Raw genomic sequence first — 13,865 nt, 5'->3', positions numbered from 1 at the left:
GCAAGGCTAGATCCAGGAAGGATCCATAGACAGCTCAGCAAAGCCTGATCTACAAATACTCTGAAGACCTCAAACCAGCACCAAGACCTGGGTGATTTGGGGAATAAATGTGGCCTGGAATAAAGATGGGTTGCTGGTTTTGACACCCCATACACTTGACATCTAAAGATGCTTTGGTTTGAATAGTTAACACTGCAGCAGTGAATTGTTCAATATGTTTCAACGTAATATCACCAGAACAAAAACAGTAGGTAATTTCTTCTTAAGAATGATTCCTTTGTTCTGTCCCCATTGCTGTTCTTCTGGATCTGGGGCCTTTATCCTCACCTCTATTAAGTATGACAGCCCCCTAGCTCTGGGCTTCAATCTCTTGCCTATTTCTGTCAAGTGGGCCTCTTTTTAAAATCTCTAACCACATCATTCTCTGGTCAGAATCTTTTAGTGGATCCCCAGGCTTAGAGAGTAGAGCTCAAAGTCCTAAATTTGGTGTTTAAGGTCCTCTGGAGTCGAGCCTCCGTTTGCCAGGGAGGCAGCATGCTTAGTGGTTAAGTGTACAGGATTTAGGCTGGTTTTACTACGGGTTCTACCACTTGCTAGCTATGCAACCTCAACAAATGCCTGAATTCTAAACCTCTGTTTTCTCATGAGTAACAAGCATAGTAGTAATAATTCTTCAGATGGTTGTTGTAAGAATTAAATGAGATAATATCGGACAAATATCACAGGATAGTCCCTCACACATAAAGAAGAATATAATACATTTTGTATCCATTGTCATTGCTTTTCAGTTTTATCTCCCCAATTCAGTTGCAGCTAAACCGATATGAAATTTAATCTTATGCATTCTTGGTTCACACTTATGCTCATTCTATGGATTGTAGCTGTCCTTACCCCCTTAAAAATTATTTTTCTTTGCTGAGTGTCATGGTGCACACCTGTAATCCCAGTGACACAGGAGGCTGAGGCAGGAGCATGGTAATTTTGAGGTCAGCCTCAGCAACTTAGTGAGGCCCTAAGTAACATAGTGAGACCCTGTCTCAAAATAAAAAATTTAAAAGTCTGGGGATGTGGCTCGGTGGTTAAGCACTGCTGGGTTCAAATTAAAAAAGAAAAAAAGAAAGAAAGAAATTTACTTTTCTTAGCCTTATGATCCATCCAAATCATACATATCCCTCAAGTCTCAGCTGAAATATCACATACTGCACAAGGCATTTCCTGCCCACCTCCTTGGTCCCCCATGATTTCTTTTCTTTCCTCTAAACTTTTAAAACATACTTATTGCCTCGACTATTTACAAATCTCAGATTTATTTGCAAGTTCATGCAATTTTATTAAAATGCATGTGTCTGTTTTAGCTTTTTATTCTAGTCATAAATTATAACACTTGTTATAAATTTTTGCATAGTATCTTTAACTTCTTTTTTCTACCAAGGACCATGTTTTAGGCTATTCTGAACCCCACATTTTCCCCAATATTTTATTGTGAAAAATCTAAAACACACAGGAGGTCAAAGTAGCTGTACAGGGAACATTCTTATACCCACCACCTATATTCTACAATTATTATATTATCATCCTTGTTTTATTTCATACTTATTAATCACACTATGCATCAAACGATCCAGTTCATTTTTCATGCATTTATTGTGAGTTTCAGACATCAGTACATTCCATAAGTCATGCACACAAATCAGTTTTATCTAATAAGAACTTTAAAGATGATCTAGTTCATCCCTAATTATGTAGATTTTTAAAAACTAATGACCTAAGATATTAAGTCATTAACCTGATGGTAAATCAATGACTGTAATGACCATTTATTATGTTCCTTGTATTCTTCTAGGTCCTGGGAATGTAGTGATAAACAAAACAGATAAAGGTTTTGCTATCATGGAATTGGTAACTTAAATGAGGAAGCTAGCTATTGAACAGATCATATAAAGAGTTAAATAATAAAGTACATGGGGATCCCAACTAAGTCTGGCAGATTAGAAAAGGAATTCTGAGAAGAGTCATTCAAAAATATAAGAAGCCGTACTCGGTGGTGCACGCCTGTAATCTCAGCAGCTCAGGAGGCTCAGGCAGGAGGATCACGAGTTCAAAGCCAGCTTCAGCAATGGCAAGGTGTTAAGCAACTCAATGAGACCCTGTTTCTAAATAAAATACAAAATAGGGCTGGGGATGTGGCTCAGTGGTTGAGTGCCCCCAGTACCAAAAAGAAAAAAAATATATATATATATATATATATATTTATTTATAAATGAGCATCCCCAAAACATAAGCCCAGAGCCTTAGAGGTATAGATCTCCAAATGCTTTTGTGTATAACAATCATCTCTTTATTTTATGCATGGGTGATGGAGTGCGCAATTATTATTGTTACAGTCATAAGAGATGCTTCACAAGCTCCTTTAGAAGACATCAGATGCTCAGAGGTAAAATTGAAGCCTTACGTGGAAGAACATGGTGATGTCCGGCTAAGCCCAGTAGTTAAACCAGTGAACTGGAAACATGGTCCTCTGGGTAGCTGGGCAGAGATGCCTGAGATTAGACTACAGGAAAAAACAGGAGCTTAGGTAAACGAGACCCTAGACTCGCAGGAAGTGCAGCTTAGGGTGGGAGCAAAGAACTCTAGACACAAAGATGTCATAAAGAGTGCCTCTCGAGCTGGACTTTGTAATTTCTTTTGTGGCTGAGTACAAATGAGTGAAACATGGCTTTTACTTAGGAGATTTCTACAATTTTCTCCTGATGAATGATTTAATAATTTCATAGTTTTCCTTCTTAGTTTTTTCTTTGAGGATCTGCCTCACCCTTCTAAGGTGAAGAAATGGGTTCACAGATGGTCTCAAGTTGAAGAAGCAAGTCAAAGATTGACTAAATCTCTAGTCAGGCTTTAGGTCCAATCTTGACATTGTGAAGCCAGATTTTGGCCACTGAGCTAAATTAATCAATTGGCTGGGCACGTTCTCAATGGGAACCTGATTACTAAGACTGCCATTCCAAAAGACTGTTATATTTAAAGAGACTAGCTTTCTCATTTCTTTTCTCTTTTATTTGTTTCCCATAGACTAGCTTTCTCATTTCTTTTCTCTTTTATTTATTTCGCATTTGGTAAATATTCCCTTTGTACATAACTCTAAAAACTTGCTGAAAGAATGAATGTCATCAGGGAATAATATGACTGATCACAATTCACTGTCTTTTCTTATAAGTAGTTGACACATCACCACCCTTTGCCAAGAGATTTGCCTTCCTGTTCCGCCTAGCGTGGAGCTTGGTTAGGGGATCCTTTTCAGCCAAGGGCATGGAAACAGAATTACTCCATAAGTGCATAAGTACCATCTCACAAAACAAAAATGGCCGAAACTGTTCCCCAAAGGGGAAGGAGAGATGTAACAGAACCATTTCAAGTTTGCAGCTGCCGACATGTAACCTAAGTGGCAAATGCACGTTTACATGGTAAGCCATTGGTATTTGAGAGTTGTTCATTTCCATACTGCAGCTGGCTGATAAATATCAACAAAAATGTATTAAGGACAGGCCTTCCCTGAAGTTTTGCCTCAAGTGGGTGAGATTCCTCAAAAAGCTAGTTTTGGGACTGGTTATTGCAACATTGTAAGCAGATGGTTTGGAAATTAAAGGAGAGTAATTCACGTGAGTGAGGATAGTATTTAAAAAAGGTATGAAATCAGTATGGGACGTGGCAATGGTGTTTCTTTTTCTTTGGTTTTACGAAATCTTTGCATTTATTTGTTACCTCTTCTTGGGTTGTCCAGATGATCTTTGTTAAACTTTGGAGTTTGGCCTCTCCCAGAGAAGCCATAACCTTTTGAAGTAAGGGTATTGTTGAAAGATAAGATTGCTTTTTATTTTTGCCAGTACTGAGAAATGAACCCAGGATACTCTTCCATTGAGCTCCATCCCCAACAAAGATCGCCTTTGTTCACAACCATGAATTATGCTCTTGCAATGTTCTTGCTACTCCCAGATCTTCTTCCCCCATCCTTTCTTTTCTTTATTTTGAGACAGGATCTGGCTAAGTTGCCAGAGTTGGCCTCGAGCTTGGGAGCCTTCTGCCTCAGCCTCTTGAGTTGCTGGGATTACAGGTATGTACCACCATACCCGGGTGAGATTGTTTTTAATATTTGATAAAGCTCTTTCAAGCACCCTACTTAAAAATAAGCCTTTCTTTCAAAAAAAAGGGGGGGGGGGCGGGGAGAGAGAGAGAAAGAGAGAGAGAGAGAGAGAGGAAGGAAGGAAGGAAGGAAGGAAGGAAGGAAGGAAGGAAGGAATATAGAGACAGAAATCAGTAGGCTTTCTTGATTTTAAGGGGGAGCTACATTCCAGCTGAGGTTTTCTTGATTTTTATCTGAAAATATGGCTATACATATTTATTATACAGTAAAATTTGATGAGGAACAACCATAGAAGGACCCAACCTGTGGAGTCAAAGCATAACCCAGCAGTGGCTTGTACGACATCTACTGAACTTTGAGGGGACTAACTAAAATGTAATCAGATTGGAGATGAATGCATTCTAAAACAAGCAAACCCACCTGGATTTCCAACTTCTTATTAATTGGGTCACCATATTGGTCTCTTTGATGTTGCTCTTTTCAAAAGCAAAGATCGCCTTTGTTCAGAACCGTGAATTATGTTCTTGCAATGTTCTTGCTACTCCCAGATCTTCTTCCCCAATCCTTTCTAAAAAGTTAGGCCAGATAAAGCCTAAAGCATCGCTTTCATCATAACCCATACCTGACTCACATACCCAGAATAGTTCCCTGCTGCCTAGAGCACAAAAGACAATCTGGAGCTTGTCCTCAAGGCCCTCTGCAAACAAAACCCAACGTATAGTCTTAGCTTCCTACTATATAAATCCACCCCAGTCAATGGTGTACTCAGCGTTACCCAAATGGCATTTGTGTTTTGTGTTTTCCTGCCTATTCGGCTCTGTTCATGAGGTTTGTTCATGCATCTCTCTTCTCCTTGTCCAAATAGCCCCACTCTTTAAGACTCCCACGTTTCACCATGAAACTATTTCTTTTCTTTCATTCTTGTTTTCTTCTTTTCTCTTGGCACTGGAAATTTAACGCAGGGGTGAGCTACATCCCCAGTCCTTTTAATTTTTCATTTCGAGAAAGGATCTCACTAAGATGCATAGATCCTCACTAAATCACTGAGGCTGGCCTTGAATTTGTGATCCTCCGTCCTCAGCCTCTCGAGCTTTTGGGATTGCAGACATGCACCAGAGCAGAGCACCTGGCCTTTTTTTTTTTTTTTTTTTTTTTTTTTTTTATATATCTTGTCTGTCACCTCTGTCATTTTGCCCACAGAGTGTCTCAACTGAAGTGGTATTAGCACTCAAAAATGAGAAGATGCTGCTAACATTGCATCAAATTCCTTTCTATTTATAGAGGGAAAAGCAAAATAGTAGAATAATTTATGTCAAAGGAAAACATTTATGCTTATAAAAATCCTAATCAATAAATCAATATGATAAAATAACAGCTGTTATCTGATATTCTCAACTAGAACTTTTTTTAGAAGTCAAAATACAGGACACACTAAAAATCATGCGAGCTATTCTGAATATTCATGAAGCTGTTTCTGACTACACATTGGTAAGGAGACCTACCACCGAGTGTGGGACAGCACAGGCTTTTTAGAACCCCATATTACATAACTTAAAGAACTCAAAAAAACATAATTTATGATTATAACTAGCTTGAGAAGAAGGTGAAAAGATAATCTTTACATTCCAGCCATTCCATACAGCCAGATTTTGCTCCCAAAGTGCTAAGCTGGCTTTTATTTAATTAGAATTTAGAGACAAATGCAAAAACTAAAATCACCTCTCTAAAATAATGGTAATCCTTTTGAAACCTGGAATTTCATTCAAAGTCAGTTCTCAGCACATATAGTAAGCCTTCAAAGATGGGGCGATCCAGCCAGGCATGGAGGTGTACCCTATAATCCCAGCAGCTCAGGAGGCTGAGGCAGGAGGATCGAAAGTTCAAAGCCAACCTCAGCAACTCAGTGAAACCCTGTCTGTAACTAAAATACAAAAAGGACTGGGGGTGTGGTCCAGTGGTTAAGAAGACCTTGATTCAATCCCTGGTACAAAAAATAAAATTAAATAAGTTTTTTAAAAAAGATGGGGCGATCCCCATTCCCTGGGAAATCCACAAACCTTAAATGGTATTTTTAGTCCAGTAGTCTTCAAACTTTACTCTTTGATAAGGCAATACCTTTTAAAATTTACATGGAATGTAAATGTGTAACACAGGTTGTAGTACACTTATTCTGATTAATCAGGGCTTTGGGTCAGGCACATTACTGAGCTGATCTCTCTATTGTCCATTTACCCCCTGGGTCCCTTCCATGGAAAGCTGGAGTTTATTATTGGTCTAATCCAAACATGCTATATGGTCTACATCCCTGTCTTTAAATATAAGATTCTAAACTTCCTGCTTAGTTAAATCTGAGCTAAGCCAGGCACAGTGGCTCACATCTATAATCCCCAGCAGCTAGGGAGGCTGAGACAGGAGGATCATAAATTCAAGGCCAGCCTCAGCAACTTAGCAAGGCCCTAAGCAACTTAACCAAGACCCTGTCTCAAAATAAAAAATAAAAATGGCTGGGGATGTGGCTCACTGCTAAAGCACCTCTGGGTTCAATCACTGGTACCAAAGGGGGGGGGGGGGGAAAGAATTTTAAAAAGCAGCTAAGAGCTAAGCTGGTGGTATAACCATTATCAAAGAGAAGTAGAAGTTGCTCATATTGAAATCCACCTGGGCTGCACAGGGCAGGAAGCTTCAACAGATAGTAACATGTGTGATGCCTGCTAGAACACTCCATCTCTAACAAGGGGAGAGGCTCCGTGTCAGCCTCTGGACCACAGCCCACTGCCTCCAGCCCAGTGAAGACAAAGTGGGCGGGGTTCTTCAGGGAGTACCTTGGAAAATGGGATTGGGCATTTTGGCAGTATCTTTATCCTTACAATTGCTTCAAGCCTCAGGGCTGCTGGCTGCTTGAACTATTCTTTTAATTAAAACATTTACCCTAAGTGACGGAATCCGTCTAATTAAAAATTACAAAGTCTAAGGGTAGAGAATATTAAAAATGTGTTTCATACGCTGCCATCCTATCACCAACGCGCTTTCCAGCTCGCTCTCATCTATAAGGAAGTCCAAGACTTCCACAGGTGAGATTCTGGACCAGAAAAGATATATATTACTCCTTGCAGGGAAGAGGGAGCTTGGAGGGAAGAAGCCTTTGAGGGGCATTGTGGGAAGAGAGAGTCCTCACGCCAAGTTTCACAGGCAGTAGGACAGGTAATCCGGATAAGCACTGGTGGGAAGATCCAGCTTCTTACTAGTGGTTTTCCAGAGCCTGTTGGATACCATAGGCAGGGGTGAGCCAAAGTGCCATTCTCCTGCCTGAGTTAACTGCTGTTGCCTTTCAGTGAGCCCTGAGTCTTCAGTGGCCGCAGGGCTGTGAGACGGAAGGGTAGAGAGACACACAGCTTTATAGGAAACGAAGGGATTCATTAAAAAATACAGTTGGCCAAACATATGAAAAAATGTTCAACATCTCTAGTAATAAGAGAAATGCAAATCAAAACCACCCTAAGATTCCATCTCACCCCAATTAGAATGGCGATTATCAAAAATACAAGCAACAGGTGTTGCGAGGATGTGGGGAGAAAGGTACACTCATACATTGCTGGTGGGGCTGCAAATTAGTGCAGCCACTCTGGAAAGCAGTGTGGAGATTCCTTAGAAAACTTGGAATGGAACCACCATTTGACCCAGCTATCCCACTCCTTGGCCTATACCCAAAGGACTTAAAATCAGCATACTACAGAGATACAGCCACATCAATGTTCATAGCTGCTCAATTCACAATAGCCAGATTGTGGAACCAACCTAGATGTCCTTCAATTGATGAGTGGATAAAGAAACTGTGGTATATATATACAAAGGAATATTACTCTGCCATAAAGAACGATAAAATTATGGCATTTGCAGGCAAATGGATGAAATTGGAGACCATCATGCTAAGTGAGAGAAGCCAATCTCAAAAAACTAAAGGACGAATGATCTTGCTGATAAGTGGATGATGACACATAAGGGGGAGGGTGGGAGGAGTTAGGGTTAGGGTTAGGGTTAGGGTTAGGGAAGGGGGCAAGAATGGAGGAAGAAAGGACTGTTTAGAGGGAAAAGAAGGGTGGGAGGGGTGGGGGGAAGGGAAAAAATAATAGAATGAATCAAACAACATTGCCATATGTAAATTTATGATTATACAAATGGTATGCCTTTAACCCATGTACAAACAGAGAAATAACATGTATCCCATTTGTTTACAATAAAAAAAAAAATACAGTTGGCCCCCCTTATTCATGAGTTCCACATCCAGCTGTCCCAGGAAAGTAGGGAGCTGAAACTCCAAACCTCTGTTCTTGTGTTTCTAACGAAAGAAAATTTAAAGTCAGACACCAAAAGCCATGCAAGAACTTTATTAGCATGAAAGTGAGGTGAACGTCAAGAAAAAGCAAAGTGAGCTTAAGCAGAGAACACTCTCAAGGATGGGTGGTCTCCCAGCCGAGGTGGACAAAGGAGACGCGCAGTCAGGTTATTACTGTTCGATGGTTGACTGGAACACTAGGGTCCTCCTTCAGCAACCTTCTCCATCAGCTGTTCAGTCCTCCGTCACAGTGGGTGGTGGAGTTTTTGATCTTAGTTGGTCCTCTTCAGAACCGCCATCCTATTTAGGGGGACTTCATCTAGGATCCCTTGTTAATGTGGTCACTGGGGTCAAGAGCTGGTCAGAGGCTACTTTTCTGTGCCTGCACTACTAAAGCCATCTTCCTTCCCAGACAGATGGAGACACCTTTAGCCATAATTCCTAGCTTCACACCAACCTCAGTGGACCCTGTCCAGGGTTAGTCCCATGAATCCTTTTTCTCTTGACGTGTTTTCCAATTAGCTTCCTTGCTTTTGTTTATTTTCTACAGATTAACGGCCACCATTTGATTTCTCGTCTGTCCACTCTGAGGAGAGTTTAAAGAAGACATTCAAGTAATTTAAAGGACACTTGTAAGCTTACCATGCATTTCACTGCCCATTGCTAGCTGCCAGCTAACACAAAAATCAAGCGTTGCTGTGGACGTAGGCCCGCGATGGTTACGTCTGTACCGAATGTGTTCAGATTTCCTCCCTTGTCATTATTCCCTAAATGAGTAAGTAGAACCAACCCTCCAGAGCCAAATGGGAATTAAAAAAAAAAAAAAAAAATTAAACACTGAACTTTTTGTAGACACATACAAGCCCATGGGTAAAATGGCCCAAGCTGCCATTTACATTGCATTAGGTATTATAAGTCATGTAGAAATGATTCAAAGTATACAAGAGGGTACATATAGGTTATATGCAAATACTGCGTCATTTTGTATAAGGGACTTAAGGATGTATGATCCTGGGATACGTGAGAGTCCTGGAACCAATCCCTCTTGGATACTGTATGGTATATACTGTATTTAAATATAATATGAGCCGGGTGCGGTGGTGCACGCCTATAATCCCAGCGGCTCAGGAGGCTGAGGCAGGAGGATTGTGAGTTCAAAGCCAGCCTCAGTAACTTAGTGAGGCCCTAGGCAACTTAGCGAGGCCCTGTCTCTAAATAAAATATAAAAAAGGGCGGAGGAGGTGGCTCAGTGGTTAGGTGCCCTGGGTTCAATCCCTAGTACCCAAGATAAAATAAATAAATAAATAAAAACATGAAAGCAAGTCTAAGATGGTAACACTCGTATTGTGGAGCTGAACCTGAACAACCAATTTTTGAGTTTTTTGCTGTCAAGTAACAGCCCAACTGTAAAATGCCAGATGGTGCCAGATATGAACATGTATTATCCAAAAGGGCAGAAAAAGAACAGTGCTTCCGAGAATACTCCAGATACCTCAGGACATGCAATTCATGAAACACAGAATTGGACCAGGAAACACATCCGTCAACATCAAGCCACTTTGCTTCTGAATTCTGCTGCAAGGCGTAGCGTTGTTCCAACTACGGAGGACTCGTCACTTAAGATGCGGCAATGAGGTACTGGCCTAGGGAATTTCAAGTTATCAGGGTCTGAGCGGCAGTGAGTTTGGGCTCCTTGTGAGAAAATTTGTAAGAGCTGTTCTGAAACAGAGGCGATCATAGCATTCCTGACGCCGTAACTGCTTGCAAATGGTGAGTCTTCAAGTACCACTTCTCAGAGTCACGTTTTCGGTCCCCTGTGTACAGTGGTCATAACATAATTCCCCTCACTGGACAAAAGTAGTGAGTGATTTTTTTTTTTTTCTTTTTAAGTACTGGGATTAAACTCAGGGGTGCTCTACCGCTGAGCTACATCCCAGCCCCCACTTTTTTTATATACTGGGAATTGAACCCAGGGGCCCTTTACCACTGAGACACATCTAATTATTTTTTAATTAGAGACAGAATCTCACCAGGTTGCCAGGGCCGGCCTCAAACTTGCAATCCCCCTGCCTTAACTTCCCAAGTTGCTGGAATGAGGAAAGGCATATACCACCTCACCTGGCTCCCCATTTTTTATATAAAATTTTCTCTTATTTTAAGACAGGCTCTCAGTAAACTAAGTTACTGAGGCTGGCCTTGAACTTGAGATCCTCCTGCTTCAGCCTCCTGAGTCACTGGGATGACAGGTACGCCACGCCATGCCCAGCTCTATGTGAGTCCCCAACAGATAACAGTGTAATGTTCCTGTGGTTGGACGAAGTGACACCCAGCGTGGCCCTGGAAGCAGGGGCTCTGCTTGATAATGGACAAAGCTGTCTTCAGTCTTCCTTCTTTTAGTACTCCACTTCAAGACGTTTTCTGCCCATTCAGCTGAACTTACTCCACCCTGCCCTGCAGTCTCAGGTGTGCCACAGAATGAAGACATTGGCTTTCTCAGAGAGCCGTGAAATTTTTTCTGAGGAGAGAAACAATTATTAAAAGCAATTTTTTTTCAATTTTCCATGTACAGTTAGAATGATATAATCTTAGAACTGGAAGGAATTTCAGAGGGCATCAAGCCCCAAGGCACCTGTCACAAACTTGGCCTGGAGTTTGCATGAAGTTTGCAAAGTACCCACAGATAAATATAAAACTTCATGCCTTCCAATCCTATTATTTCGAATTTTGCAATATTACAAAAGGGCAAACAAGGATAAAAAGAAAAATAAAAGGCCGGTGTTATTTATGATATTGGAAATATTTCAATTGAAGAGCTCTGAGATCAAAGGAGAAATGCAAAATGATACTGCAGAATTTCAAGAAAATAATGATCTTAAAAACAGATATGTCAGAATGTCAGTCACGTAGTTAAGCAATGCCGAAAGGAAACCAACAGCATTAAATACCTCTGTTAATAAATACTAAAATAAATCAATTATGTATGCAACCAAAAAAATGGAAAAATAACAGATGGAAAGAAAGCAGAAAGACATTTGTAAGAATCAAAGAAAAAATTAATAAGATTAAAACATTGACACTAATAAACTAGAAAGCTGATTTGATTAAAAAAATTAACAAAAATAATGGCCAGCCTAACTTTTTTTTAAAAGAAGGAGAAAGATACCAAATAAGAAATGGCAAGGGGAAAGTGACAGTCAAAAGACAGGTAATTTTAGCTGGATGTGGTGGTGCGTGCCTGTAATCCCATGAATCAAGAGACTGAGGCAGGAGAATCACAAGTTCGAGGCCAGCCTGAGCAACTCAGTGGGCCCTGTCTCAAAATAAAAAATTAAAAGGGCTGGCAATGTAGCTCAGTGGTTAAGCGCCCCTGGGTTCAATCCGCAGTACCTGCCCCCTCTCAAAAAAGATAGTTTTAAAAAACCACAATTCTTTACAAATATATTTTAAAGACCTACATGAGATAACTAATTTGATAGCTCTGGTATTGTGATGCTTCCAGCTTCACTTTTCTCACTTAGGATTGCTTTGTCTATTCTGGGCCTCTTATTTTTTCAGTGAATCTCATCACTATCTCTATTTTTATGAAGAACATCATTGGAATTTTAATAGGAATTGCATTAAATCTGTATAGCACTTTTGGTAGCATGACCATTTTGAAAATAATTCTGCCTATCCAAAAGAACGTGGGAGATCTTTCCATTTTCTAAGGTTTCTTCAATTTCTTTCTTTAGAGTTCTGCAGTTTTCATTGTAGAGGTCTTTCACCTCTTTTGTTAGATTGATTCCCAGGTATATATATTTTTGAGGCAATTGTGAATGGAATAGTTCTCCTAATTTGTCTTTGAGCTGATTCATCGTTGGTGTATAAGAAACCAATTGATTTATGGGTGTTAGTTTTATATCCTGCTACTTTTCTGAATTTGTGTATGAGTTCTAGAAGCTTTCTGGTGTTTTTTGAGTCTTCTATATATAGGATTACGTCATGGACAAATAGGGATAGTTTGAGCTCTTCTTTTCCTATTTGTATCCCTTTAATTTCTTTCTTTTGTCTAATTGCTCTGGCTAGAGTTTCAAGAACTATGCTGAATAGAAGTGGTGAAAGAGGGCATCCCTGATTTGTTCCAGTTTTTAGAGAAAATGTTTTCAGTTTTTCTCCATGTCGAATGATATTGGCATTGGGTTTAATGTATATAACTTTTACAATGTTGAGGTATGTTCCTACTATCCCTAGTTTTTCTGGTGTTTTGAACATAAATGGATGCTGTATTTTGTCTAATGCTTTTTCCACATCTCTTGTATAATCATGTGATTCTTATCTTTAAGTCTATTGATGTGATCAATTACATTTATTGATTTCCATATGTTGAACCAACCTTGCATCCCTGAAATAAACCCTACTTGATCATGGTGCACTATCTTTTTAAAGTGTTTTTGTATGCGATTTGCCAGAATTTTATTAAGAATTTTTGTATCCAGTTTCATCAAGGATATTGGTCTGAAGTGTCTTTCCTTGATGTATCCTTGTCTGGTTTTGGTATCAGGGTGATACTAGCTTTATAGAATGAGTTTGGATGGGTTCCCTCCTTTTCTATTTCATGGAATAATTTGAGGAGGATTGGTGTTAACTCTTCTTTGGAGGTCTGGTAGAACTCAGCTGAGAATCCATCTGATCCTGGGCTTTTATTTTTTTTTTTTTTCCTTTTACATTTCTTCTTTTTTTTTAAAAAAAAATGTTTTTATTGTAGATGGACATGACATCTTTATTTTCTTTATTTGTTTTTATGTGGTCCTGAATATCAAACCCAGTGCCTCACATGCTAGGCAAGCATTCTACCTTGGAGCCACCACCCCAGCTCTCCTGCTTATAAGATTTGATGGCATTTGATTTCATTGCTTGAAACTGATCTATTTAAATTTTCTATATCCTCCTGGTTCAATTTGGGTATGTTATATGTCTCTAGAAGTTTGTTGATGTCTTCAAGATTTTCAAATTTTTGGGAGTGTAAGTTTTCAAAATAGTTTCTGATTATCCTCGTATTTCAGTGGTGTCTATGGTGATATTTCCTTTTTCATCACAATTTTTAGAAATTTGAGGGGTTTTCCCTTTTTCTCTTGGTTAGTTTGGCTAAGGGTTTGTCAATTGTATTTATTTTTTTTCAAAGAAACAACTTTTTGTTTCATTGATTTTTTTTTGAATTGTTTTGTTGTTGCTTCAATTTCTTTGATTTCAGCTCTGATTTTAATTATTTCCTGTCTTCTTCTGCTTTTGGTGTTGATTTATTCTTTGCCTAGGGCCTTGAGATTTAATGTTAGGTTATTTATATGGTGACTTTCTATTTTTTTGATGAATGAGCTCAGTGCTGTTAACTTTCCTCTTAAAACTGCTTTCACAGTG

This window comes from Sciurus vulgaris, assembly GCF_902686455.1.
Source record: "Sciurus vulgaris genome assembly, chromosome: 19".
Lineage (NCBI taxonomy): Eukaryota > Metazoa > Chordata > Mammalia > Rodentia > Sciuridae > Sciurus > Sciurus vulgaris.
This window is presented reverse-complemented; position numbering follows the sequence as displayed.